We start from the raw sequence: 25,639 nt of genomic DNA on the forward strand, positions 1-25,639 counted from the left end.
GAAGCCCTTTTAGAACCGGTTGTCCCTCGCGGGACAACCGGTTCTAAAAGGGCTTCTAAATTTAACAGCCGGTTCTAGCGAACCGGCTCCAGCTCACCACTGGCTAGAGGACATCAGAGCTCTCAGCCTGGCACCTTACAGAAGCCACAGGGCCCGAAAGTGAAATTCTTGGTGAATTAACCCCTGGATCATTAGCTGGCAATTTTGCAGTTTATGGAGCGGACGTTGGGAAGCTTTGCAACCTGTGTGCAGCAGTAAATGTAAAACCCAAAGTCACAACCATTTCCCTGGGGGGATGGAAACTTTTAATCTTCATTCATTTTCAGTTGAAATAATTTCTGCAATGGCAGAAAGTTTATAGTGCTTTTAAATATAAATTGTGCCTTCTTTATCAAGTGACTGAGCAAGGACTTCAAATTCAGAGATTATGGTCATTTGGAACGGGAGTATTTTATCACTGAAAATCACAGCCCAGCAATCTCCCCTTCTCGCCGCCCCAGGGGCTGCCCTCAACGTTACTTCACTTAACATTCAAGCCACATACTCCTCATGGAGGATCTATCAGCCAGATACCTGAAAACACATTTTCAACTCCAGCGAGCAATTGACTTTCAAAGCTTGTGATGCTTGTCAGTGTGTCTCCTAGGGCAACAAACTCAGGATAGAAGGATGTATCCATGCTTTCTCCAGGAGAAAAATATCAGGGCGAGAGAAGATGCAGGTTGGGTTTTAACATTATTTACGGGCTGTAAAATATTCAGAGGAAAAACCTTTGCAAAACTTTGATCTGTTTTGCTGCACAGACATTGTAGTTCACGCCCAGGGACTAAGCATCATTTCCCTTGTAGTCTTTCTGGCCCAGGAGTACCTTGTGGCTGTGTCGGCCTGAGTGGCACCGGCTGGCCATCCTGGCAGCGCTAGCAACATCAGAGATGTCTCTGTCACCGCGTTGTTCGGCTTTCACAAGAAAACCCGTCAGTTATCCTGCAAGTTGGCAGCGCAACGGGCAGGACTTGTCAGGACTTTTTCATCTTCCAAACTCCTTACAGCCCCCTGTGCGATCACTGCGGACCAGGCGCTGAGACGGGGAGGCTGGAGGCCAACGAGGGGTTGCTGCCGGGGCAGGACTAGAGCTCAGGAGTCGCTGGTACCTGGGCCTGGGTTCAGATCCCCAGCCCACACCTCTCTCTCTGGGATGGTAACGGAACAGCATCCACTGGCTTGAGCTGCTGTCTCCTTCTGATCATCTGACCCCACGCTGGAGTTGCTGGCAGGAGTGATCATAACAAGAGCCCTCCCTGGGGATGGGGGGAGGGAAACCTCAGCAGAAACTGGGGGAGAGACTTTGGCAATGGATGTCCTTCAGTGCAGGACAAACAACAAGCCTGAATAATGATTTAGTCTCCTTTTTCTGAGCACATGAATAATCGCAACCACCCCCACCCCCACCCCCACCCCCACCCCCCCCGCAATCCCGGCAGAACACAGCCCCACGCCAGCATCCAACGTCTTGTCGGCATGCCGTCGCTTTGGGCTCGGAAGGAAGTGTAAGCTCCTTGGGCGTGCTCCACTGCCGGTACCCACTCAGCAGGCCGGTCAGGAATCGAGATCACAGACATTGCACCTTCCTGAAAACCAGGGACTGGAGGTTTCTGCACAGGTGTGCAGTGTCGTATGCCTAAGCAAAAGGTGAACGTGGCTGGGCAGGGAGCAGAGAAGAGCCTATATTGCGGTACTTAGGGCTCTCCGGGACAGGCATCAAGGCCCAGATCTGCAAAGATATTTCAGCACCTAACTCCCATTGAAGCTCTTTGAGGATCTGGGTCCAAGTTGCTCTTGCCTAGTAGCAAAACTAAAGCCTAAGTTTTGACTCAGGGTATCTTTCTCACTGCACTTCTTCTTGTGCTCTGCAATCGAAGCCCAGCTATTCTAATAAATAGTTAGAATAAAGGACGTACCACCTCAGGGTTGGCTGGTTTCAGCTCCCAGTACACATCACTGCAAGTGCGTTGGATCCTAGACGTTGGCTGCCCCGTGAGAGGTCAATATCAGATCAGTTCCATCAGATACCGATATCAAACGACTTCCGGTCTGCCCCACCGCATCACTGCTGGAGATGGGAGACCTTGCCTTCAGGCCTTGGGGAAAAAATACCTCCCATTCACTTTTCATTTTATTTACTAACTAACCACCACCATTTAGCTCACAGTCAGCCCGTCTTGCCTCACTAATCTCTCCTCCACCAACTCCCGAGCGTACATGCTGAAAAGCCTACACTTTGTGCCAGTGGGAAGTCTGAGGCACACAGTATGCGACAGAAATCCACAGAGTGGATAAGAGATCAGAGAGGAGAATTTGACTCAACCACTGGCCTGTAATTAGTGGACCAGAGTGCTTATTTTCTGCAAGCCACTTCTCCCAAATTAGTGTTTGGACAAAATCTGTCCAAGTGCAGTGTAAGTAGTTGTTGCTCTTTATTATCTGTATTGCGGTAGAACATAGAAACCCCACCCCTGCACCAGGGCCCCACTGTGCTAAGCACAAACACAGGAGACAGACAGTCCCTGCCCCACCGTTCTTAGCTGGTGGTGAATCAGGATCCCCCATTGAAACCAGCTGGACCAAGCTGCGCCAGGGACTCCACAGTAGGATGCGTCTGGGAGATCACCGGGCAGCACAGCTCGATACAGCGGCTCCGACCTGAGCAAACACTTTACCTTGCGGTGGTGAGAAACATGCCAGCTCCAGTTCCCAGAACAATCTGCTCTCATTTTTGTGGCCTTTTGACTTCGACGTGAGCTGGCTGGTTGTGTCTGCAGTGCAGGTGTCTGCCAAGGGGCAGTTTGCACATGTGGTCGCGTGGACAGAACTGCACTATCTGCTTTTCCGTTGATGCCACAACAAGGAAGGGATTGTGCGTCCCCAGGCCGGCAGCTGTTGCCTGTTACTCACTGCCAGCGGGCTTGGAATGCTTCTCAGAACCAAACAAACATCACACGTTGAACCGAAGAACCATCCTTCTGGTTTTTTAAATGTGCTGCATTCCCCTCCTCTCCCTCCCTTCCCCTAGCCTCAGTCCACGTGCGCTCCACGCACCCCTCCTTCCCCCCCCATCCGTGTCCCATTAGTGCTCTCTCTCCTGGCCAGTCTTTCCACTTAGCTAATCCCTTCCTACCCTAACCCCCCCCCCCCCCAAAGTTAAAAATACCAATGCCCCAGCCTCTCTCCCTCTTGCCCTGCCGGAAACCTCACATCACTAACAGGGCGTGTTCAAGCCATTGCTCTGTCGGGATTGCTATTATTTATTGGGGTTACTGTAGCACCGGGGGCCCCACCCACAGACAGGGCCCCAGTGCACAGACACTGCACCAAAAGACGGTCCCTCCCCCCAAAAAGCGTACAGTCAAACTTAAAAGACAAGACAAAACAGGTGGCTGCAGACAGAGAGCACAGGGGAACAATGGGACAATAGGACAGGCTGTTGTACCAATATTCCAGTTGACTAAACATTGCCAGTCTTGTTCTGTGCGGACTGCATCCACACAATACATACACTACCCATAAGGAGGATGTCACGCGGGCTGCAGCTGTGTGCTGATTGGCTGCAGGCTGAGAACCACTGCACTAGACCGATCTGGGGTCACCTCCTAGGGCTGCCTCTTTGACAGTGGGTTAGTTGCTTAGCGTGAAATCCTGGCCCCACTGAAGTCAAGGGCAAAACTTCTATTGACTTCACTGGGGCCAGGATTTCACCCTTGATTTTCTCTGTGCCTCTATTTCTCATCTGTAAAATGGGCATATTAGCATGCCTTTTCTCCCAGCCTGGGTCTGTCTGCTCTTGGAACAACTTACCAAGGGTCGTGGTGGATTCTCCATCACCAGCAATTTTTTAAATCAACATTTAAAGTTGATTAAACGTGTATTTCTAAGAGATCGGCTCTAGTTCAAACAGGAATTCATTCAGGGAAGTCCTATGGCCAGTGTTATACAACAGGTAGACTAGATAATCACAGTGATCTGTTCTGGTTTTATAATCTATGTATCGTCAGTGCATGGGCTGTCTCTTACTAGGAGTTTACACAGTGTCTAGCTCAGTGAGGCTCTGATCTCAGCTCTACCATGATACAAATGATGGCAAATATCTCCCCATAACCGTGGGCCATACAGATCACAGATGCAACTAGGAAAGCCATTTATTAGTATTCCTGGGTTTTCGTTTAATCTGGTGTCAACAGTTTTGCCTGTAGGAAACATGTACAATTTATAAATACAGAGAAACAGAAATGTCTCAGTACTCCATTTTAAAAAGAAAACGCTATCAGAGATAAACACTCATTTAATTGTCCACATCTTTTATGAGGGTCAAAAATGTAGGGAACCAAACTACAATTTAGGCTAGTCCTTCCCGTTTAGTAACTTTAAGTGTCATAATGAGAAACATGCCAAAGCTAAAGGACATAATGAGACTAAATAGTCAGGTAGCAGGTATTCAGCCCACAATTTTTAAACCAATCATTTGCAGCCAGGCAGATTGAAATAATAAGCTCTTCAAGAGGTGCGAACGTTCACACCCATTGATCTGAAGCGGGTGTGAATGTTCCAGGCGAATTATGATCACGGACATGCCAGCTTTGCTATTCACTTCACAGCTGATGGCTGTACTCTCTCCACTTGTTCAGTGCAACTAGATGTACCTGCTATGTCTGGATGTAACAAATCCGTTTGACTATCCTCCATTCCTAGCACATTTCTTAAATATTCCTCTGCCCCAATTTCCTGAGCTCTGGATAAAGACCAACTGGCAGTCTCCATCGTTATGTATCTTAGCCAGCCTTAACAAGGTCTTGCATTCTCCTGCTTCTCTGCCTAGCATATATAGAGCAGTCTGGATTAGTTCTGATCATTTTCTGCTTTAATTCCAGACTCTGGGTCTCTGTGATTTCTTGTTCGGTTTGTACTGATGGCTGGGAGGACCATGACTGGACACATGGCATCATGAGAACGATGTAGCAGGCCGTGCGCTGAAAATCCCACAGGCCCCCACCTGCCAAGAGTCCAGTTAGCTTAGTAAGAGAGCCTGATAGTTGGGCTTGAAGTGGGGGACTGAGGGCCACTTGCAAAGGAAAATAAATTGGGCTTGTGCCCTTCATTGTTTCTTTATGACGTATTGATCTGGCCATCTCTGGGACATCTCTGGTGCCCATCGCCTAGTATCAAAGCACCTCGCACTCTTGAATGTATAAAGAGGGTGTGGGCGTGGGAGCCTAGGGGAGAGGGATTGTTGGACTTTTATGCTCTAGAAATTCAGGTCCCTCTCAGCTGGCAGACTGAGGACAGGAGGATGAGTGCAACACTGACATCCCAAGAGTCCAGAGAATGGGCACGGAGCCATGGTGAGGGGAAGGGACTTCCGCTAACGGGCTTCCAGTCCTTTGGTTGTGTTTGTCACTGTGGGTGGGATAGAGCTAGGGCCCAGATTCTCAGAAGTGCTTTAGGCACCTCACTTTCATGGAATTCAGTGGAAACTGGGCACCTAAATACCTTGGAGGACCTGGGCCCAGCTGGATATAGATCAGCTTCAGCCAGAGATCTCTCACCAGCATGGAGCCCCCCTGGGCTGGGGCCTGGCTCTGACCTCGCAGCTCAGCAGGGTCCGAGTCTGGTCCCTGGTGAGTAGTAACTAGACTACCTAGAACCTCGCCTGCATCTTATGAGAGCATCAACTGTTCTTTGGGGCAGGGACAAGCTTTTTGTTCTTTTGTCTGTACAACGCCTAGCACAGCGGGGTCCTGGTCCATGCCCGGGTGTCAGAGACTACCACAAATGACAAATATACAGAACAACGGCTGTACCGGGCTAGGTAGACGGACCAGGCTGAGTAACTGCAATACAGACTTGGCAACACTAGAGAAACCAAGGAGCGTCTAGTTTACTACTAGGTCAGGCTCTTCTGGCTGGAACCTTCTGAACCAACGTCTGCATGAGCATTCAGGATCCAATGACCGTTCTGCAGCGAGAGCGGGTGATGCCACAGCTGCTTGCAGGCTGGGTACCCGTCGGCTGCCTTCCCCAACTGCGAGTGTGGCTGCACTCCAGCGGCCGTGCACACACACAGAATTAAAAGTGCTTTGGGATGCTTAAAGCTGAAGGCTCTCCACCAGGCTGCCCTAGCAGGGCTCCCAGCACAGAAGTATCATGGTTTCCAGCTGAAGGAAAAAAAGTCCCCTCTGCATAAATAAACAAAGGCCAGCTTGGGAAAAATACTGCGTTGAATTGTGCCTGGTGACTTTGTAGTGTCAACTGATGCTCACTAAACGTTATGTGGAAACTGTTTAACTCACAAGGTTATAAAAAAATGGGGAGAAAAATGAACAATAAAAAAAAAGAGCCCAGGTTTGCCTTTAAGCTGCTGCGTGGAACTGCTGACAAAGCTGCTCCTGACAAAATCCCAGCAGGAGGGGAAGAAACTGTCTCTTTGCTCTGCCTGTCTCCCGCTGAACGAGGCTCACTTTTAACGGACTGAATACATACAACATACAGCTGACAACAAAGATGTTAGACTAACCTAACAAGAGAGTGAAACAGAAACAGCACACAGCGAGTAATTAGAATCTAATTAATTTGCATTTCACAAGAGACTCAGAGATGTCAGGGGGGAAAAAATTCCCAAAGATTAAAGGCCTTACAGAGCCGGGGTGGGGTGAGTGGAACATTCAGAGCAGATGAAACTGACAAACCGAAACCGGCAGAGCCAGTTGGGATGTAGAGAATTAAATGGCAGCAGGTGTGAAAGTGACCGGACTGGGAGCCCCCGTGAACAAGGGTGGATATGGGTCAGCAAAATTACAACAAAAATATCAAACCAGCAACTTTTCAAATGTTTTGCAGCGTTCCTTCGTTTGCGGTGTTCTCTCCCGCTCCCGCTGGATGACTTCGCCAGAGGAGAAAGAAAGAAAGAAAGAAAGACGACGCCAGTATCACAAGCACATCAAGCTACTTGAGCCGGGTTTGAAGGGAAAAGAAGACATTGCACGGGCTTTAGGGGCTCCACCAACAGAATTACGGACTGTGACTTCCCTAGCTAAGACAGTAGCTTCCCAAAATTAGTGCTCACAATATGTTCAGCCCTCCATTTCTTAACGCTGGCTGCTCCGGTGAGGCGAGAGATTTGGGAGCTACATAACATCAAGGGAAGATTTACCGCTTACCGCGAGAATGATAGCACCAGACAGAAGAGGGTGTTGTCAGAGGTGCCAGAGAGGCCACACAAGCCCTAAGGAGAAAAATAAAAACCCATCACACCCCTTTTTGCCACATTGTCGTCATTGCTAGATATTGACAGCTGTCAGGAACGCCACGCCAGCTCCTGGCATCGCTGCCCTGCCTGTTCGTGTGAGCCACTTCGTAATTAACTGCTTCCGTGAGGTTGGGGCAGTCTCCGGGGAAATTTAAGATCAGCAAAGCGGTGTAAGCGTCATGTTTAGGAAAGGCAGGTAATGCCTGTGAAAGACCTGGGTTCTCTTGCGCCATACCTGCTTGAGTCTCAGTGGATTGCAAGGTATCAATTCCCTTGGGATTTACAGGACTAATTTGTCATGATTCAACACAGTATCTTGGCAGCAGGGAGGTGGAGACACACCTTTCAAATGGTTTTTTAATCTATGGAGATGCTCTTTTGGGATACACAGGGAGATTTGAATGAAGTTGTTCGTTTTCCTTTTACTTCCAGTTCAGTTTGTAAGACTCGCAGAATGGAACTGGCTGCAGTAGGGTATGTCACGTTTCCTAATCAAGTGAGAACGAGTTTGCTTGGTGCAGAGCCCAGGTACTCCAAAATGGAAGACATCTTCTGCAAGGGGAGAGGGGGTGGTTGGGGAGTCGGGGGTCATTGTCATTTACAGGCAGGCAGGCAGGCAGAAAGAAAATCAGCTAATGCTAAGGCTGGCTTCCATTTCACCCACCAACTTAGAGTTTCCCAATTCAAGTTCCAGGATCTTTATTTCTTTAATGTCCTTAGTCATCATCCTCACACACCCTGTGTTTAACCAGCCACTTGGAAAAATGTTTGTCTCACTAATTATTGCATTGTGGATGTAATCATTAAGAAGCAGGATGACTGGAAAGACATGATCGAACAGCACATTGCTGTCCTGCTGATTCTGCTCGGGATCTCCCTTGGCCACTTAAAGATCACTTCTGTAGCAGCAGCTTCCAAAACTCCCTTCTCACGCATACCAGCCCTGACTGTGGGTTCTGGCCACAGAATGGCTGGGGTCGGTGGAGGTCGCAGTAGCAACAACCAGAGGTGACGAGGGCCTGGACAAGAGCTTAAGATGCGAGGATAGAAGTAAATGGTCAGATCTTAGAAACGCTGGGTAGGATTCAGACTGAGCCTGACCGTGGGGTGCAAAGGAGAGAGGGAGTCAAAGACGACCGTCATGCTATGGGCTTGGGGGCGGAGGAAATGCCAGAATTTCAGTTATGGAGGAGGCATCAGAGATGCAGGCTGAGGTGTGGAGAGCTAGGTCTGGGGGTCACCAGTGAGGAAATGGCAGCTGAAACTTCCTGCGAAAAGGAGATCACCCAGGGAAAGGGCCTAAAGGGAGCAGAGGACAAGGACCCACCAAGGTAGATTTGGAAGGAGCAGCCAGAAGGGTGGAAGCAGAAGAGGACAAAGCCAAGAGAGGGGCGAACAAATCACCCCAGCAGAAACAACTTGGGGTTTAAGGGGGATTGAGTATGGACCATAAGCCCGGAGATGTGGCCAGCAAGCGGTCACGCCCGTGGCCAGAGGAGCTCCGTTGGTGTGGGGAGGCCAGAAGCTGGATCAGAGGGGCTCCAGGATGGCACTGCAGGAGAGAAATGCAAGACCAGAGCTTGCTGGATGAGCTCGGAGGAAGAGCAGAGGTGGGAAGGAAACTGGAGAGGGAGATGGGGTCAAGGACTGGCTTTCTGTCTACACTGTGATAAAAAATCCCGTGGCACCAAGTCTCAGAGCCCGGATCAGCTGACTCGGGCTTGCGGGGTTAAGAGCAGCAGTGTAGACATTTGGGCTCAGGCTAGAGCCAGCTCCGAGACCCACTCCTCCCTTGTGGGATCTCAGAGCCAGGCTTCACTGCTGTTTTTAGCCCCACAGCCCGAGCGCCCATGTCAGCTGGCCAGGGCCATGCATTGTAGCCATACTCCCAGGGCAGAGAGAGGCTAGACCATGCTTGTATTGTGAGGGGAAGGAGAGGGAGAAGAATGGGAGAGTCTGGGAAGGGTATCCAGCCACCACGAGGGCATGCGGTCAGCAGGTCAGGTGGAAGGGTTGGAGATGAAGAAAGGTCGGGGGGGAGATGAATCCTAGAGGGGGAGGGGATAAACTCCTGCTTGCACCAATGTCAGCCTATACCGACGGCCCAGCGATCCCCCATCGGACGGCACACCATGGGGTGCCACATTCTCACGCCATCACGTCTGTGCAAGCTGCAGCTGGCTCCTCTCTAGGGTTATTTGCAGCCTTTCTAAAATTAGCCGGAGGTTTCCTGATCAAAGCCCTTGAAGGGCAGACATAACACTGGGGGCGCTGTGCCGGTACATTGCAATCAAGTTACGCATTCTGGGCTATCCCACGGGTTTGGCTGGCCATGTCAGCGCTTCCTTCAGCTCACACAATCAGACAAGGCCTGGAATACAGGAAAGCCCCTGGTCTCTTATCTGTGCTCCAGAGAACAGTCATATCTTCTGCTGTGTACTACCCGGCTAGTCTCGGGCTCTTGGAACCCTGAATATAAACATTTGCTCATGTTCCAGCTGAACATGAACATTGCTAGAACCAATTTATTACGTTCTTCCCTCCTCGCACGGCAGAAAACATTCCAACGCACACCGAGAGTTTGGGATGTGGAGGGGTTTTGTACCTGGCCCTCCCACTTCCATATTTTCACTGCATCAACGCTGCAAAAATGCAGATGGGTACTGATTTTTCTTGTGGGAGGGGAAGATCAGAAGAGAAGCATTTAGCCCAGTTGGTCCTTATCTTTCGATGGGGGTTAAAATACTGATGATATGAGAAGGTTTCTTTCCGCCAATACACTTCAGTCCTGGGCAATGCGCCGCAAACACTGTTCAAGTTACAAGAACCGTGATTTGGGGCAGCAGAGCTGGGGGGATCTCCAGGTAGGAATATGCATTCTTCTCCCATTGCATGTGCACGCACACCCCCCCAGTCCCATTAATGCTAACGAGAGCTGTGCAAATGCACAGCGGGGACAGAATAACCCCCTAATTAAATAGAAAGAGCTAAAGAGACCTCCCTCTCATTCCAGTGCTCTCAAGGGAGCCTGATTCTGCCATATCACAGTTTTAGATCAGCATAAGGCCACTGAATTCAACTGAAGTACTCCTGCTTTACACCCGTGCATTTCCAGACCTTTGGCCGGGAAAGGAACATGATTTCATCTCTTCGGCCCATTCCTGTGTAGTCCTTACTCAGACAAAACTCCCACTGAAGTCAAAATCTTCAGAAAAAACAAACTGGCTGCTCTATCTGAAGTTAATGGGAGCTTTGCCAGAGCAGTGACTGCAGGATCCAGCCCTTCATTTGTAGTCTGAGTGCTACAGAAATGTTGCCACAAGATGAGGAGGTTGTGAGTCACCTAACCACCAAAACCATCGTTCCAAGCCCTGTATCACTCAGAGGCTGGGCAGGGAACACACATGCATTTATGGCTTCATGTATTTTTCTTCACTGCCCATTTAAAGCCTGCACACGTGCAGCCTTTCAATCCTTCAGCAAAACTGTGTCTGCCAGAAACCGACCGCTCTGACAGGCAATTCCTCTCACTCTCAAACATGATGGCTCAAAACCCAATTCTGGATAACAGCTGGGTTGTTTTCACATGGAGAAAATTAACTCAGGAGGCTTAGTTTACGTAGGCCTTTCCCCCAGGTAGGTAGATAACAGAGCTTTGGAAAGCTTTAACATTCGTTATTCTCTTTATCTGTTCCCAGAAACTTCTCGCCACCAGCAGCAGTCCACATGGAATCCAGGTGAGCCCATTCACCTGCACTGTGAGATAAATAACCCTCATTGCCTCTGGAGTAAAACATACAGCGTTCGGTGTAAACCCACAGCGAAACCTGGGAAAGAAAGACTCTATCCTGTTAAGAGAGCAGGAGGTTCAGCTGGGACACAACCCTCAGATAAGCACGGGCAGTGTCACTGTCTTTATGAGGCCCTGAAGGAAGCCTCTAAAGTTCCAAGATAATGAGCTTGAACACAGGAAGACTGAGCTCCCTGACAGGGGATGACCAAGGGTGGAGAGACGGGGCGTGAAGGGGGCTCAAATCAGCAATCTCTTAGTGGAATTTTAATGCAAGGAAGTGGCTAGATAGCCAAGCCTTGCTGTGGAAAGACAATTATACCCCACAGCAAAGACCATCACTGGCTCTTGAAGGGCCAAGAGACATCTCCTGGTGCTATCAGTGGCAGCAGAGACCATGAACACGGATAACAACGTGCAGAAGCAGCCTATAAATGCAAAACAATAGGCCCCTACCTTAGATGGGTCCCTGGAGAACATCAGAAACAATTTGTGCTGGGCTCGAAACAGGAGGGCCGAAGTCTCAGAGAAAGTTGTCAGAGGAACAACTCAGAGAAGTTGTCAGAGAAATTCCTCTGACAATTCTGCCACTGTCACCAGCTCAATTACAGCACAGTCCTTCAGAGACATTTGCAAACAAAATAAGGAAGATGAAAGATTAATGCACAGTTATCCTGACAGCCATCAGTTAGGCTGTGATATGTTTCTGCCTCCGGGATATGTGGCAGACATTATTCATAGTTCCCTTCTCACTTGTCATTATACAAATCTCAAGCAATTATAGCTTAAAACTATATAAAGTTCATAACTTTCCAGTGTGATTTGCCTGTAGATTTGTTAGTTCAGGACAGATCCAAATTATACAATTTATGAAACCCAATCCACATTTTAAACCTGAATATGTTATGGCAGAGATTAGAGATTCACAGTGATAATTATGCTAATGTTGTGTGGATGGATAACTGGCAGCAAAAAGTTGTTCTGAAATGTCTATTTATAGGGGGGGGAATCTTGCCATCTCAAGGCAAACATATGGGCTAGCAAAAGCAGACAAATTAAAATGAAAGTTTTTTTAAAAGCAATTCAGGTCTGTGCAAGCTTATAGCGTAACAGGTCGTTTATTATTATTATTAACTGTTATTAAGGTCACCCATAGAATCATAGAATCATAGAATATCAGGGTTGGAAGGGACCCCAGAAGGTCATCTAGTCCAACCCCCTGCTCAAAGCAGGACCAATTCCCAGTTAAATCATCCCAGCCAGGGCTTTGTCAAGCCTGACCTTAAAAACCTTTAAGGAAGGAGATTCTACCACCTCCCTAGGTAACGCATTCCAGTGTTTCACCACCCTCTTAGTGAAAAAGTTTTTCCTAATATCCAATCTAAACCTCCCCCACTGCAACTTGAGACCATTACTCCTCGTTCTGTCATCTGCTACCATTGAGAACAGTCTAGAGCCATCCTCTTTGGAACCCCCTTTCAGGTAGTTGAAAGCAGCTATCAAATCCCCCCTCATTCTTCTCTTCTGCAGGCTAAACAATCCCAGCTCCCTCAGCCTCTCCTCATAACTCATGTGTTCCAGTCCCCTAATCATTTTTGTTGCCCTTCGCTGGACTCTCTCCAATTTATCCACATCCTTCTTGTAGTGTGGGGCCCAAAACTGGACACAGTACTCCAGATGAGGCCTCACCAATGTCGAATAGAGGGGAACGATCACGTCCCTCGATCTGCTCGCTATGCCCCTACTTATACATCCCAAAATGCCATTGGCCTTCTTGGCAACAAGGGCACACTGCTGACTCATATCCAGCTTCTCGTCCACTGTCACCCCTAGGTCCTTTTCTGCAGAACTGCTGCCTAGCCATTCGGTCCCTAGTCTGTAGCTGTGCATTGGGTTCTTCCGTCCTAAGTGCAGGACCCTGCACTTATCCTTATTGAACCTCATCAGATTCCTTTTGGCCCAATCTTCCAATTGGTCTAGGTCCTTCTGTATCCTATCCCTCCCCTCCAGCGTATCTACCACTCCTCCCAGTTTAGTATCATCCGCAAATTTGCTGAGAGTGCAATCCACACCATCCTCCAGATCATTTATGAAGATATTGAATAAAACCGGCCCCAGGACCGACCCTTGGGGCACTCCACTTGATACCGGCTGCCAACTAGACATGGAGCCATTGATCACTACCCGTTGAGCCCGACAATTTAGCCAGCTTTCTACCCACCTTATAGTGCATTCATCCAGCCCATACTTCCTTAACTTGCTGACAAGAATACTATGGGAGACCGTGTCAAAAGCTTTGCTAAAGTCAAGAAACAATACATCCACTGCTTTCCCTTCATCCACAGAACCAGTAATCTCATCATAAAAGGCGATTAGATTAGTCAGGCATGACCTTCTTTTGGTGAATCCATGCTGGCTGTTCCTGATCACTTTCCTCTCATGCAAGTGCTTCAGGATTGATTCTTTGAGGACCTGCTCCATGATTTTTCCAGGGACTGAGGTGAGGCTGACTGGCCTGTAGTTCCCAGGATCTTCCTTCTTCCCTTTTTTAAAGATTGGCACTACATTAGCCTTTTTCCAGTCATCCGGGACTTCCCCGGTTCGCCACGAGTTTTCAAAGATAACGGCCAGTGGCTCTGCAATCACAGCCGCCAATTCCTTCAGCACTCTCGGATGCAACTCGTCCGGCCCCATGGACTTGTGCACGTCCAGCTTTTCTAAATAGTCCCTAACCGCCTCTATCTCCACAGAGGGCTGGCCATCTCTTCCGCATTTTGTGATGCCCAGCGCAGCAGTCTGGGAGCTGACCTTGTTCGTGAAAACAGAGGCAAAAAAAGCATTGAGTACATTAGCTTTTTCCACATCCTCTGTCACTAGGTTGCCTCCCTCATTCAGTAAGGGGCCCACACATTCCTTGGCTTTCTTCTTGTTGCCAACATACCTGAAGAAACCCTTCTTGTTACTCTTGACATCTCTGGCTAGCTGCAGCTCCAGGTGCGATTTGGCCCTCCTGATAACATTCCTACATGCCCGTAGGAATTTAGGTCACCCGACACTTCCCATTATAAGACCCCATTTTCAGTTACTTATAACTTTGCTAAATTTTAACTATTTGGGCTGAAATTTTCCATGCCATGCGTCTGCCTCAGGCTGAACTGTTTTTGGAAAATTTGAACACAAAAGTATTCAGCCATTTCCAGTAATAAGGCCAGGGAAAGTGCATTATGTTGCCTATGTTAAAAATTCTGGTATTTTTTTCTTTGGAAAGCTCTACCATTCTCCGTGCTTTGAAGCAGGGACTTGCAATTTGGCAGGGGGATGGCCTACGAGGCTGGGATGTGCCTTTTGCTATCCCCATGAAAATCCACTCAGGCATGGCAAAGGTATGAGCCTCTGAAAAAAGCAGTTTGCACATGCTCAGTAGAGACTTTCTACAGTGTTGCAACAAAAAACTCTGAAGATTCTTCTGTACTGAGCATGCTCCAGCCCATAGCTGCCTGTGAGCCATACAGTGTCCAGACTCGGGCACTTGAAACAAGAGATAGATGTGCGGGGGGACAGGAGGAATAGATTGAGACAGGGGCTTTGGAAAGGGGGAGAGTGTGTGGAACTGGAAGCTGGGCAAGGAGACTGGGATGGAGATGGGGATGAGAAGCTGGAGGAGTGGGGACTGGCTAGGTGAGGAGAATGGGACTAGGATGAGGAGCCGGGGTGAGGAAGAGACATGTTCGAAGAGATGGGGCAGCAGGGTCAGGCTTGGGAGGAGATGAGCGGAAGAGTTGATACCCGCTAGAGTACATTCCCTGCCAAACCCTGCAACAGAACCCAAGATTCCCGAGTCTCACCATTCCTTTGCTGCCAGCAAATATCTATGAAACCCACTGGACAAAAAAAATAGTCCCAGCCCCCTCTAGTGCTAGACAACATAGAGGATGATAACCTACTACTGCTACCAATTACCCCCTTAGCTGAAGTGGCAGAAGTCTGTATGGTGGATCTAAAGGTTCCAACCCTGCTGGTGACTCTTGTAAGTGCCTATATGAGGCCACAAAATGGAATTTATTTTTCTATTTGCACTATAAAAAAACCTAGGAAATGACACACAAAAAGCTACATTAAAAGGACATTATTAAGATTGCACAGTCAAGCACTTCAAAGTTAGGCGATGCCAGAATTTAAGTTACTCACAAAACCTTAATTCGGCCCCCTTGTGTGTATGCATTGTGATACACTCTTTGATTGCATGATCACACAGTGCTTTTTCTCAGGACCTCTGCCTCAGTCAGCACCCTGCCCCAGGGATGACTCGGAGCTGTGTAGTGAAGGAGACAGTTTGTAACAAAAGAGGTAGGGTTCCTACAGACAGAAGTTGGAAGATTCATAGTGAATGAGACAGGGGATTGCAGGAAGAGAAAGGATGGGTTCCTGGTTAAGACAGTTGACTGCTGTCAAGGAACTTGTTTCTATCTCTGCCTATGCCACAGAGGCCTTGTCTGATGCTGGGAAAGCCACTTAAACCAGACTTTTCACAGGCGGTCACTAACTGTGCATTCCTCATTTTCCAGGTACCCAACCTCAGACCCTGGGTCTGATCTACATAAGTGCCGAGAACTGACAGCGGCAAATGAAGTCAATGGCAGTTGAGTGCTGTATAATTGTAAGTACTCTGAAAACCTCTTGTCCTAGGTGTCTCAAATTGGGCACCCCAAATTAGTGGACACTTGACCTTAATCTCTCTGTGCCCCAGTTCCCCAGCTGTAAAACAGGGGTGTTAATAATATATCTCACATTTATTAATGGTTGTGAAGCACTCAGCTGCTCTACTGATGAGTGCCACTGAAAAGCCCAGGAGGAAATTTACAATTTTGCCTTCAGAGCAAGGTTTGAATAGCATGCAGTAATTAAGGCCTGGGGCCACACATTGAATAATGAGGAGGAAAAAAATATTGAAAAGCTGCTCATTAACTGAGCACCGTCCATCCTATGCACTGAGTGAGGCAGGAGTCCTGTGGAAAAACCTGAACGTTAGTATTAGGGTGAGGGTCACTTAATTTGCAGAATTATGAAAGAATGAGCAAAAATCTACTGTATTTTGTTCACCTTCCAAAGTATAGTTCTGACATCTGCTTCCTGCAGGGTAGTGCTGATCACGGCACAAATGGTATTGCATTTTCTCTCTCTCAGGAGGTTGTAAGATTCAAATTTTTAGCCTTCTTCTAAATTGTATGGGCCATCAGTCAATTCTTTGAGATGGTTTGAGGAGACAGATTTACACAAACACTCAAAAGCTCAGTAGACCCAGCGCAGTATCTTTTATACCGAGCAGGAAATAAATCATGGATTGGTTTTTCCCCTATATAGCCCTGCAGTTTCTCCCAGACACATTCCAAGCTGGAGTCACAAGGAAGTTATTTACCAAGAAAAACAAGAGAGTTTTTGGTGCCCTTGATTGACAGACCGTGTTCAGCTTCTTGCAGCTGTGCAAGGAAAGGGGAGCATATGGGAAGCTTCTCCCACTCCTTGCATCCCTGTGCAGGGCTCAGCCACAAGCCATGTCATTGTGGTCTCTTGAGAATAAGGACTGTGGCTAGCTCTGGCTCCCATGGCATTAGCCACACTGAGGGTGGCTGGGTAGAAACAGGGCCACTCCTCTGCAGCGGACATCAGAGATGAACGCATCCTGTGCCCTCTTCAAAGATGAGGCAACAACTGGTCCCCTGGAAACTCAGGGAGGCAATTAAGTCAGTGGGAGCAGGAAGAGGTGCTCGGAGAGGCAGTGCGATGTACTGGTAGATGGAGGGTCTATTCCTGGCACGACTGTTGACCTGGGCGAGTCACTGTACACCTCGATTTCTCTTCCCCTCCTTTGTCCATTTAGTTCACAAGCTCATTGGAGCAGAGCTTTGCTCTTACCATGGTGTGTGTGGGGACAGGGTCTAGGCCCCAGGGCCATCGGTTCAGCTGGGAACCTCTAGACACAAGCCCGCTAATGACTCCCAGCTCCGCTGCTGAGACCACCTGCCTCCAAACCTCCTCCAGCGCAGGACCTGCCTTTGAGGCACCACCGAGCATGACATTGGTCTCTGTGATCTGTCTGGAAGAGAAAGGGTCTTGTGGAGGGGGCGGGGGTGAATTGCCACAGAAGGTGTTGGTTTTATTTTATTTATTTATGCCCTTTTACATCTTCCCTTGCAAGCCAGCCCAGCCGAGCACACCAGACAAACGGTCCTAATATGTCATCAAAAAAACAGGTGCTTTCTTAAATAGACACCTGGTCTTTTACTTTGGATAGGGAACCCTGTGCTCATAATAACATCGCCCTGACAATTAGCAACACGAGAACTTTCATCGCCAGGCCCAAATTGCAGGCCCTGGAATGCAGACAATAATTAGCACTCGGTTTTCTAAACATATTTATTGAACCCCACAAATTCTCATTCTCAGCCTGCTCTTGGGAGTGTAGCAATTTTCAGATCATAACAGGATCTGAGTGGGAAGGAATGATCAATGTGCTCTTTAGTGGAGTCCTGACCAAAAGGAAAGAGACTTGTATCGGACACAGCCCCTGCCAGAGAGACCATCCAGTTCAGAAAACTGATCCGCCCTGTGTGCAGCATACATGGATTGCAATTCAAAACAGGGCGTATGTGAGACTTACCGTGGGGCATGCGCCCATTGCTGGCCCTCTGCTCAGGAGTCAGCTTCACCCTGCAGAAAGTCAGACTGGCTACACCTCCAGGGAAAAGGAGAATGAGGCCTTTCCCCATTCCTGACTCAGCCCTCCATAAAGAGCCCTTTGCTGGATTTCGATGCCCAAGCAGGAAAACTCCCAATTCACTCCATCCGTCTGGAGTACCACTGCCCCACGCTCCAGAAACCTGCATGGTTAAAGTTAGCATATTTCAATGTAACAGGACTAACACATGGACACCTGTCGAGTTACAACCCCTCAGGGTTCTGGGGATTCCAGTTCTAAGTAGTAAAATATGCACATTCATTTAAAACAGGAGAAAAAACAATAGCTGAGCTAGCCTCAGGGTAGCTCTACCTAATGCGCTGACAAGTTATGCAGAATTCTCACATGAAAATGTGCTTGCCGGTTCATCCGGGTTTCTCATAGCACCGAGAGTTCTGTTAGACTGGCCCCTTCCCTCCTGCCAGCATGGCTGTCCTAGGCTGGCCTCATGCATTAGCTCAGCCCAATCCATTTGATGAGGAAATCACAGGAAGAGGACATTGCTTGCTGCTACGTTTCCCTCCCAGGATGGGTCCAAAGCCTGGCTGGAGGCTGAGAGTCCTGTCTCATGGCTGATAAAGTGTTTCCTCTTCTGGGAGCACCATCCAGACAGTGTTCTGAGGGACACCTGCCATAGCCCATCTGTCCTGCTGGCTGGTCTAAGCTTAAAACCTCGGGCCCAGAAACAGTGAAATGCGGAGATGAAATAAAGGATCCTTCTCTACCTTCTTTGTGCCTAATTCTTGACCCAGGGCTCACGGACAATGTCTTCTGCAACTCTACCTCTGCTGCAACACGCAAGGCCCATGAAATGAAAAAGGCAAAGCATTGCACCATGGCGCTGCTGGAGTTAATAATGAACAACGTTTGCACGGGAACAGAAGGCGTTCATCTAACAATCGCCGAGAACCTTCCAGAGAATACTGCAGCCTCCCAGCACCCCTCAGGGAGCGACCCCTATGATACAATGAACAGAAAATGGTGGCATTACACGGTCCCCATTGGGCACCAATCTTCTCTGCTGGCGATTCCATGCCTGACCCAGGTCTCTCTGAGATCAGTGGAAATACTCCCATTGACTTCCATACGGAGGTCAAGATGGTGCCATAGCACCGTGCCCATCTTCTTCAGTCCATGGCCTTGCTGCTAAAAGGGCTAGCAAGCAGGCACCCATTAGTGCCAATGGGAATGGTGCTTTTGTTCAATACGGGCACTCAGGAACTGGTTATGGGCACTGAGCTTTTGTCAGGCGGGTGAGTAATATCTGACCCTGCAGCGGAGAGATGCTGTGTCCCATCGCCAGCCACTGGGTTCGGCCTTAGCTGAAACTAGCTTTCATTGTTTTGTTGAAACATGGGATCTGGCTGGGCTCCGAAAGGAATTAGCAGGTATCAGTGCTAAATTAGAAACACCCTCTATTACTATCCTTACCTCTCAGTTCGGTTTTCAGAGGCAGACAAACCTTTGGGAGTAAGCTGCGGTATTCCCCCGGGGCAAGGTCGTCCATTGGTGTTGGGGATGCATGCAGGCTTGGTCAGGAGACAAACCCTGGATGCACGGGAAGGTGACAGGCTCCAGGGGGCTGCAGAAGGGCAGGGAGTGGGTAAGGATTCCCACTATGGATTTACCATGCCCCGGCATCAAAATGGGCCAGTCAGCTAGTCACATCCTCTCTGGCAAACAAAGGCTGCTCTAGGAGCAAGGCATCTATGCAGCTCTATTGTAGGTACTCGTATGGCACCTAGGCACTTAACTCCTACTGATTCCAATGCTCAGGTGCTTTGAAAATCCCACTAGGTGCCTAAATGCCTTTAAAAATTTGTGCCTAAGTGACTTGCCCATGGCCACAGAGGAAGTATGTGGCAGAGCAGGGAATGGAACCCAGCCCTAGACTAGTGCCAATGGGGGTAGCCTTCCTCTCTAACCGCTCCATTTGTATGCCAGTCAAGGTGGGCTCAACCCAGCCCTTAGAATTCCACACATCAGAAGCCACAGGGCTAAACACAGTTATTCTCTCCCAGGCAAGCGGTGATCCAGTGACTATTTTTTGACAATGTAGACACACCCCTCCCCTACGATCAGTTAGGTGGGACCACAGACGTTAATTGGTGAGCATTAGTGTGTCGCTTTTCAGATTCCCCTTCTACTCGAATGTAATAACCTTTCAAATTCTCCCACAATTCATGTATTTGAAGGCCTGAGGTGTGCGTTGGTGGGAGGGGGAGTAACACCGTTTGATTTGCTGCAATGAAAGATGTCTAGTTCTAAGATTATTAAAATCTACCTGCTGCACAAATCAAGTTCTTCCATTATACTGTCGATAGAATATCCTCATGCAGAACTGAACAAGCGTAAAAAAAAGTACAGCCGTAATCTTTTTATAAGCTTCTTTTTTTGTGCTAACATTTATGTTAATGCCAATTTCATCTTTGGCTCATCAGATCAACTTAAGCATCTTTCTCTCTCTCTCTCTCTCTCTCTCTCTAGTAGATGAGAAATAACTATTTGGAGGCCCAATCTTGCATTCTGTATTCTGGCAAAAGCTTCCATTCAAGTCAAAGAGAGTTTTACCCACGTGAAGAGTGCAGGATAAGTGCCTTGCTGGGAGGTTTTACTAACCCAGTGTGATGGGCCAGCACAACACAGCATAATTATGGAATGGGCCATGATACGGAGTCCAGAAAAGACAAGCAAAGCTTATTAGCAGCATTCACATGTGGGTTGAGCGGGTCGTGCGCTCAGCAGCCTTGTGCGCAGTGTCCAGAAAACAGACCCCAAACCAGCAACACGTCTTCAGTCGGTAGCCCCAGCAAATGATCACTGACCGTGATGTCACCTATCATCTCTGCTGTTAGACTGGTAAAAGGGCAAGGATCACTGGGGCAGCCTTTAGTCCAGCAATAGGAACCCTTTGGGCAAATAAATGCCCAGGGCCCAATTCTGCCCCCTTTACTCCCATGAAGTAGTTACCTTACTCCACACGTTGTCCCACTGAGCCCATGGGGACTAGCAGAGCTGCCCTCCTGCTTTGCCCAGTTGACTACGTGGTTCCACGATAGTGCAGATCCAGGCTTCCGGCGCCAAACCCTCCGCCCAGCTGCACCCATCCCAAGGGGCTCAGCAGAGCCCCAGGAACTTCCACGGGAACAGGCTCCGTGACATCCACGTAGTGACTGACCCTCTGCCCGCCCCAGCGCGTGGCCACTGCTGCTCCACCAAACCCTCTGCAGGAGAGGAAACAGTGAGCTGCACACAGGGCTGAGCGCCAACCAGGCAATCGGCTGCCCCTTCGCAAGGCGACGGCCCTCCCGAACCCCACCCTTTCATCACAATCCACGCAGCAGAACCGCAAGGTGGGCCAGCCCCTCAGCTAGTCTGAATCAGACTCCCCAGCCCTGTGAGAGGAGCCCGACACGCACAAGGAGGGCTGGGTTTGCCCTCAAAATGCTTTAGATTGACATCAGAAAAAACAAAGGACCCGTCTTTCCCCCTTGCAATGCTAGCAGGGGCAGACGATAGAGTCATTAGACGACTATCAGATTCCTGTCATCTGGAGGATAAAATTAGAAAAATCAACCAATTCCCAGGAGCCTGGTTAAATCAATACAACTTCCAGAAAGGAGACCAGGCACAATGCGAGGGGCAGATAAAACGAGACCGAGGCCCCCCTACGTGGGCTGATATCAGCGCAACATTTCAGAATTGGCAGACACTTTTGCATCATTTATCAATTACAAGCCAGTCAGTTCAGCAGGAATAACGAACGGTAGGGCAGTTTGCGACTAGTTAAGTGGCACAAAGGTGAGACGGGACATTTGAAATTCCGGGCAAGCTCAGAGCCTATTTCAGCCTGAAAAGCTGGGAGCTCTGGCACAGCAAGGACAGAGGTAAATGAGACCAGCACACTGCATGAGCCACATGGCAGCCTGGTCTCCGCGGCTACTGCCTTGCGGGCTGCATTGTGACCTCATTTATCTCTATCCCTGCTGGGGGCACACACCACGGTGGACATCAGAGCAACCCCTGCGGCTGTTCTTACTTTTGCCAGGGGCTGTGCTGCTCCAGAAGCAGCCCAGAGAGGCAGAGATGGTATACCCACCCTGCCCCCCGGCACGCACTCTCCTCGGACCGCATCTCCAAGAGGCCCGGCGCAGAGTAGCAATCTGTCAGGCCTAGTACGTAACAACGTCCCTTGGAGTGGGACAGCGGAAAGCAGGGCAAGAATCCATAGCTGAGCAAGGCCTCTGGAGCTGCTAAAGCCTAGATGAAAGCAATTCTGTTATGGGTGAACTATCAGTTGATATGCAAAGCAAATAACTCAGAAAATGAAATCCAATGCTTCCCCATTAACTCACTGAAGGAGACCCATGGAGTCAAGAATTATAAGCACTAACAGTGCTATCTTGCTGTCCCAGAAAAGGAAACACAAAGGTTAAGGGTAGGTTACTTGAAAGAACAAAAGTGATAAAATCAGAAGCTCTTATTCTGAGACTGATTCTTTAGAAGGTTATGAAGCACTTCCTTCCGATTCCCTTCTTTTGTTCTTCTGTCTTTATTGCTCTGACTGTACCAAAGGCTAAGGGCACTGCTGTTTGGTTCTCATGGAAAACAATAGCAATTTGTTTGGAGGATGGAAGGCTTAACACTGCAGAAATAACCACCCCCTTTTCAAAATGGCTTTTTCTAGTATATTTCCCTTGTAGTCATGAACTGAAATCCTGCTCTCTTGTTTTAATGTTGGCTTGCACGGATATTAAAGCCAAGAAGTTAAGTGGTGCGTAATTATGGGATTGTAGCTGATAATTATAATCCCACAATGAAATCAATGCTTTGCAATGAAGGCCACAAAGTCCGGATGGTTTGTAGCTGGCTTATTCCTAACGCCATAGAATTTCCTGTTAAAGTAATGAGAACCTGAACCAAGGATTTAAAGAGCCCAATAAAAATATCTCAGCTCTGTTAACTCCCTCCAAATATCTGCGCTAGAGGAATTCACTTCAGACTGTACTTTTTATGAAACAAATGTTATCTAAATGATGCATGTCCATGTGCCCCCGCACAAACACACAGTTTAGTTAATAACATAGCACGTTCCATTTCAGATGTGTATCAGTTTTCTGTAATTGTTTATAAAGAAATGAACTAATGATTCCATCTCCTCCCCATTTTAGCATGGATCTATACTTATCTGTTACTATCAGTTCTCTGTAGCAGCCTAATACCACTGTTCACTTTATATCCTAGGTGCTTGATTTATTAGGTAATTTGTTCCTTTGCTGTGGTGCTGGCCTGCCTGTCATCCATATAATGGAATGATGGAAGTGCAAGCTATAGACGCCAGGCATTAAAAACTCGGCAAATACGACCTAGCTAAGCTTGATGTCCAGAATCAATCCATAGCAATTTTTGTGCGTTTGCTTTGCCTGGGAGGAAAAAAAATGATCAAAAGTCAGACCTCAGTGTCTGTCAGTAAATACTCTCTGCCATATTGCACCTGACCCCGCTAGACAGCGGAGAGAAAACAGAGAAGAGATCTGGATATTTGAGTAATCAGTGTGCATGCCGCACTAAATGGAGTAGTGGCCCCTGTCGGAAGACAGGATACTGGGCTAGATGGTCTCACCCACTACGACCATTCTGCATTCTCTGAGGCTGGCTCATGTGAAGCGTGTGCATGCTAAAGCATCCCCGCCTAGCCCCAGATCCCACACCACAATCTTCCTGCCATCCAGTCCCTGCCATTAAGCCACACCCTTCTGTGGGGCTTCATCTGGTGGATCTCATCTTGAGTGGGTTTGGTACTTGCCTCCCCCACTACCCCAAATGGTGGATCGACTCTGCAGGGAGCAGCTGAGTGACATGCCAGCTCCCTCTGGGTTAGGAGCCTCCTTATGAGCATTACAAACAAACAGACGGGAGGACAACGCCTGCTACCGCCTGCAGAAGGGACCCACTACTGGAGACTAACAATCCTGTTTGGAGGAGTCCTGGGCTTTTGCAGACCTTCAATAGCGTTTCAGATCTAAGGGGTGGATGACTCTAGTTCGGGTCTTACTTTATCCAAACCAGGCTGGCCAGCCAGTGATTCGGAGAAGCGCACGCACTTTTCAGGGCTCATCCCAGTGATGAATCATTGCTCCATCATCACTAATTAATCTCAGTGTTTCATGGTGGGAGTTTGCCATTTTGTGTCTTTCACCAAACCTTCCTCTCAGATGAGAAGGGCCAGAGAGAAGAGACCCACACAGACACTGTATAAAGAAGCTGAGTGAATAATTCAGCTAATTGAAGTGAATACTTGCAACTAATTGTTTGTGAGGATTTTCTCCTTTTCCTCCTCTTATTCAGAAATTGCCCGCAACCTGATTGTGAACATCTCAAATTTATTCTGAATTATCTGTCAGTTTCTGCAGTCGATAATTCTTGATCTACAGATAGTTTGGACTAGGATTAAAATACACTATGCAATTCACAATATACCATAATCTATGTAACTAGCTTTTGTAGTTTAAATGTATTAACTTAATCTACCATCACAGGGTAGCACAAGTGTCCAACTCTCCAGTCACATGCACTTCATCCTGAATTGCTTAGTGATATGAATCATCCAATCAGGGAACAGAAACCAGACACATGCCATACGGAACTAACCCAGGTGAGCTGAGTGTGGGATCTGGTGCCATGCCGTTCAAACTGCGTATACAATCTCAAAAGGTGCGTGATGCGAGCATCTGAACGCAGGACTCTGTTTTCTTGAGTATTCTCGCTAACAGGGCTCGAGTTTGAGGACGCTCCCTGGCAACTCGGACAGGGGAGTCAATACAAATTTGCTTTCAAATTAGAACAAATAGTCCTAGGATGCATTTCCTGCCGTATGTTCAGGGCACACGTACGTGCTCACCTTCTTCCATCCCCCGCCACGGAAGAGCAGCAATCAGCTCCCAGCTGTGTTAGATTGCATCATGCTGTAGCTCCCCTTGGTGTGGGGTCACCCCCGTTGAGTCTGTCTTATTGTACCAGGGGTGAATTTAGCATGTGGGCCTTTCCAGGTGCAGGGGCTCACCCAGTCAGGTAACCTCAAAAAGAACAGCACCAGCACCCCTCTGCTGAGCAGCTGGGCACATCTGGGAAGGAATGAGTTATGGCCGGAGAGGCCACCCCAGACTTTCCACACCTACGGTCAGCTTCTCTTGTGGGTGGGACATGTATCCCTGATCTCATAGCTCATAGTGGGTAGGTTATTAGGAACTTCCCAGCATGGGCCATTATCTTTGCTCCCCGGGGGACTTTTTCCTCCCATTCTTCCTGCAGCAAGATACAACGGCAGCATTTTCCTTTAATACCTAGATGGCCTCATTATGAAGGCCAGCAAGGGAGGAAGCATGTGGTTAAAGTGCCGGACGGGGGGTGAGGAGAGCTGGGTTGCTACCAGCCGTGGTACTATTCACTTGTCTGTCTTAGGCATTTATAGGCCCTGTCACCACAGCCTCTGGGACCCGCACCGCCTCTGCTGTGTTTATATCCTCACACCCGCCCCAGAGCAGGGCAGTGCCATTAGCTCCATTAAACAGAGGGGGAACCAGGGCAGAGAGAGACCAAGTGACGTGCTCCAGATCACACAGGAAGTCAATGGCAGAGCAGGGAGTTTACCCTGGATCTCCTGCATCCGCGGCAGGCACCCTACCCACTGCACCGTCCGTATCCCCATGTATAAAACAGGGATCAAAATCCTGAGCGGGGTGCAGCATAGCCTGTGTTAATGTTTGTAAAGGGCTGCTGCAAAGCCTCGGTGTGACCCTTGGCCAGAAGGAGCTGA

The 25,639-nt window shown here is 48.6% G+C and overlaps 1 long non-coding RNA gene across 1 annotated transcript in view; it reads left to right on the top strand.

Annotated features, from left to right (window-relative positions):
* LOC140895144 (uncharacterized) overlaps positions 1-25,639 on the top strand; it is an 87,409-nt gene that overhangs the window by 49,488 nt on the left and 12,282 nt on the right. The window contains exons 2-3 of the long non-coding RNA XR_012154119.1: positions 10,996-11,034; positions 15,653-15,744. This is a non-coding gene — a long non-coding RNA (uncharacterized LOC140895144). The remainder of the gene's footprint in view (positions 1-10,995; positions 11,035-15,652; positions 15,745-25,639) is intronic.

This window comes from Lepidochelys kempii, chromosome 10 (assembly GCF_965140285.1).
Source record: "Lepidochelys kempii isolate rLepKem1 chromosome 10, rLepKem1.hap1, whole genome shotgun sequence".
NCBI lineage: Eukaryota > Metazoa > Chordata > Testudines > Cheloniidae > Lepidochelys > Lepidochelys kempii.